Consider the following 4,884-nt stretch of genomic DNA (forward strand, 5'->3'; position numbering starts at 1 on the left):
TTCTGAACAGCCTATCCCAGCTCCCATTTCTCGGTCACTGCTCTCTCTGTGAGGCGGTGGGTGGCTCTTAGAAGAGCCTTTGTTTTGTGTTTACTGGAAAGGGTCAAATTGTTCAACCGCCGAATCCGTAGAGAGTGCGGCCCTGCCGTTTCAGAGCGTACACCACATCCATGGCAGTGACCGTCTTGCACTTGGCGTGCTCAGTGTAGGTGACCGCATCCCTGATCACATTCTCCAGGAAAACCTTCAACACCCCGCGAGTCTCCTCATAGATCAAACCCGAGATCCACTTGACCCCGCCACGGCGAGCCAGGCGGCGGATTGCTGGTTTGGTGATGCCCTGGATATTATCACGAAGGACTTTGCGGTGCCGCTTTGCTCCGCCTTTGCCCAGTCCTTTGCCTCCTTTACCTCTGCCAGACATGATGATTCTTCACTCAGATCACTACACAATATAAGAAGCAGACTCTTGCAGGTCCACTTTGCACAGACCGCCCGGACCTGCCTGAGAATGGCAGAGAGAGAGCAGGAAGGGGAGGAGACAGAGTGAAGATTGAACAGAGAGCAGGAAGGGGAGGAGACACCCAGAGTGACAGACAGAGAGGGAACGGCCCCTCATCTTTCAGTTCCACCTCCAGTTTCCTCTGGTTCGCCAATTTCAAACCCTTTATTAACAGTGGAACCGAAACACAGCTCTCCACACAAACCCTTCCAGACTCGGGCTTCATAGTCAAGGCTTTCCAGAAAGCCGGAGCTTTTAAATATGGTTCCGCTACAATTAACACTCAGTAATATTCCCACCTAAACACAGTCCATTCTATAACAAATAACCTACTCAGTAACGTCACCATTTCCACACACATCCGCTTCCAGCAGTTTACAAACACCTTATTGCAGCTGTTTGGGGAATCTCCTGTGTTAAGATTGGAGTTGGAAAGCGGCCTTTACCCGGCAGTGTTACCGTCTCACACTGAATCTGCCAGACATCCTGTTGATCTGCCTCGTTCCCCACTGTCTCTCTTGACTATTACATGGCACGGGTAGTATTTCAGAAAGTACTGCAATGGAGGGAGTGCTGGGGACTCCAGGCCAATCCTGGAGGGATGGGGAAAATATCTTTAGAAATTCCCTGGAGAGAATCGTGATATGACAGGTCTCCAGGGACAGACCAAGGAGAGAGTGTGCACATTGAATGGAAACATGGCAAAAAGAGTTGGGGATTCAGGAACTCAATACTCTCTGATGGGTTACAGCCTCCCCTCTGCTCCTGCTCTTTCCGAGACACTTTTCCAGTTTAAATTTATGGACAAGGTGGGTTAGTTGCTCTCAGGGTGGGTGGGGGGAGAGGAGCCTCAGTGGCCATGGGTGGGACAGGGAAAATGGAGACAGAGAACCAGGACTCCGGTCACTCCCCAGCAATGTCTGCTGGAAAGTATCTGTGGATCGGATGATGCCGGGGGCCCATGGAGAGGGGAAGGGGTGGGGTGATGGAGTGAGGAGGTGGAGAGGGAGTGTTCGTGATGTCACAGCCAACCCCCTGCCCAAACCAAACTCCCACACCCAGCATTATATTGTCCAATTCCTGGAGGCGGAGGATGGCGATTCCCGTTGGATTAATTTCTAATGTTCGGCATCTTATCCTGATAAAATCACCAGTTCTGAAGGAGGCCACTCTGTACTTATTCTCAGGTCATCGAGGGGTCATCTTTCCCTTTTCAGCTCCTGACTGTTGGTATTTTTGCTGTTAAATGTGAAATGCAACGTATGTTCGCAGCTGTTTCTGCCCTGTTGCAGCCATAGGAACATAGAAATGGGGGTCGGCCATTCAGCCCCTCGAGCCTGCTGCACCTTTCAATTAGATCCTGGCTCACCTGTATCTTAACTCCAGCTACCTGCTGTAATTTCATAAACCCTCAGACCGTCACTGGATAAACATCTCTCAATCTCAGGTTGGAAATTGTCAATTGACCCTCAGGTTTATCTGATTTTTCGGAGAGAATTCCAGGTTCCCGCTACCCTTTGTGTGAAAAAGTGCTTCCCGGCAATATTCCTGAAAGGCAGAACTCTAATTTTTGAGTTCTCTCCCTTTGTTGTGGAACTGCTTGTTTACAGATCAGACCGAAGTCCACACTGCAGAACAAACAGCTGTTCCTCTGATCCTGTCACTTCAGCTTTGGATCTGAAGCTCAAGCCTCTTTCAATGATGATTCTTTGTGCCCTATCTCTGTAAATGGTTATGCCTGTCTTTTTGTGGGGTATGTCAAACATTCTTTTTTCCAGTCCTACTCAGGACCCCACCCCCAGCTCTTTTTCCGGGACAATGATGACTGGATCAGTGTCATTTCCTGCTCCCGCTCCGAACTGGAAAATTTCATCAACATCGTTTCCGATTTCCCCCTCACTGTGGTTGACAGGGCTCTCAACCCTTTTTATTATTTTATTTTATCTTTTTTTTTAACCATGTGCCTGCCTTAAACTTGTTTTTTCAAGTATGTGCTTTTGGACAGAACTATTGATTATTCTGTCATTAACACTCTCTCTGCACTAATATTTTGTCTTTCACGACACCATTAGCACACTCCCTTTGCCTTTGCCCCATGACCTCCTTGTCAGTTAATCTCTCCTGCCCTCTGCCCTATTACACACCTTCCCTTTTCTTCTCTTCCCCACCTCCCCCCCACCCCCGCTTCACTTGCTAAAACCTATTACATTGAGTGCGGGACAAATTCAATCCATCTTTTGTACTGTATGAGATTAATTTTGACACACTTTCTGGTACATTATGTGACAGCGAGTTTAATTTTACATCTATCTGTCTGTGGTACTGTGTCTGAGTGTGAGATTATTTCAGTGTCAGTCTATGAAACTAAATGTGATTGTGTGATTCATTCTGTATGTCAATCATGAGTATTGTATGTGAATGTGTGGCAGCTTCTGTATCTATCTGCTACTGTGGCTGAATGTGGATATCATTCGCTATCTGTCTGTGTCTGGAACTAAATGTGAGTGTGAGATTCATTGTGTATGCATCAATCTTACAGTCAGACTGTGACTCTGTGATTCATTCTCAATGCGTCAGTCTAAGGTACTGTATATGCCAGTGGTTTTAATTATGTGTCTGTCATTGTATGTGAGTCACTTTATGGTCTCACTGTATATCTGTCAATCTCTGGTTCTTTCTGTGAGAGTGAGATTAATTCTCTATCTGCTGGTCTCTGAAATTAATTGATTTTGTGACTCACTCTGTGCCTGTCAGTCTATGATACTGTGAATAAGAGGGGAATATATATGGTGTCTATCTGAAGTTGGTATCGAGTATGATTGTCGGATTCATTGTGCATCTATCAGTATCCAGACTGAATGAGAAATAAGGTTCATTCTGTACGTGAAAAGCTCTGGTATTCTATGCAAGTGAACTCGAATGTACCTGTCAGTCTTTGACACTGTATCTGATTATGGGATTGACTCAATACCTTTCAGACTTTGGTACCATGCATATGTGTGGTTTAGGTTCTGCATGTCAGTCTCTGTTACTCCATCTGAGTGTGGATATCCTTTATGTATCTGTCAGTCTCTTGCAATGAATGAAAGTGTGGGATTAACTCTCTTTTCAACAGTATCTGGTACTGACTGTGAGCATGTGACTCCTAGAGTATCTGTCAGTGTTTTCTATTGTATGTGAATATGCAATTCCTCCTATGTCTTTCAGTGCCTAGGACAGTGTGTCTGGGATTCATTCTGTACCTGTCAGTATCTGGTACTGAATGAGATTGTGGGATTCATTCTGTTGTCTGTCAATCTCTGCTAATGTACGTGAGTGATATTTGTTATGCATATATTATTTTCTGGTACTGGAAGTGTATATTGTATTTATTCTTTACTTGTTAGCCTCTTGTACCGCGTATGAGTATGGGTCTCATTCTGTATCAGCCAGTTTCTGGTGCAGTCTGCGTGTGCATATCCAGCGCTCATTTTGCATTTGGCAGTCTCTGGTACGAAATATGCGTTACAATTCATTTTTTATGTGTCTGTCTCTTGGACAGTCCATTACAGTAGGATTAATTTTGTACCTCTCAGCTGCTGGTTATGTCTACAAGTGTACATTCTGTATCTATGTGACGCTCGTGCTGTATGAGTGTGGAATTCTTCTGTATCTGTACTTAATATGTATCTACGGGATGGTATTGAGAACTATTTGTTTAATGCCATAATGTATCACCATTTTCTTGTCTCACTAGTATTTTAAAATATAGATCACTGCACATTTTAACTGTGTGTATCACTGAGTTGTGGTTTGAGCTTTTTGGACGAGTATTTAGTCTGGAACTGTATGAACACATTTGTGAATGACAACATATGGGCGGCACAGTGGCGCAGTGGTTAGCACCGCAGCCTCACAGCTCCAGCGACCAGAGTTCGATTCTGGGTACTGCCTGTGTGGAGTTTGCAAGTTCTCCCTGTGTCTGCGTGGGTTTTCTCCGGGTGCTCCGGTTTCCTCCCACAAGCCAAAAGACTTGCAGGTTGATAGGTAAATTGGCCATTATAAATTGTCACTAGTATAGGTAGGTGGGAGGGAAATATAGGGACAGGTGGGGATGTTTGGTAGGAATAAGGGATTAGTGTAGGATTAGTATAAATGGGTGGTTGATGTTCGGCACAGACTCGGTGGGCCGAAGGGCCTGTTTCAGTGCTGTATATCTAATCTAATCTAATCATCATCATATATTTCAAACACAAACATGGCATGCTCAGTATTATCAGAATCATTCAATTGATATGATCTCATTCAGTAAAGCTCTTCGAGAGATTATTGATCCCTGAATAAGCTTCACATTTCGATTGTGCCCATCCCCTGCAGATTCCTTCCCCATCCTACACATCCTA

The sequence above is a fragment of the Heterodontus francisci genome, unplaced genomic scaffold (genome assembly GCF_036365525.1).
Source record: "Heterodontus francisci isolate sHetFra1 unplaced genomic scaffold, sHetFra1.hap1 HAP1_SCAFFOLD_84, whole genome shotgun sequence".
Taxonomy (NCBI): Eukaryota; Metazoa; Chordata; class Chondrichthyes; order Heterodontiformes; family Heterodontidae; genus Heterodontus; species Heterodontus francisci.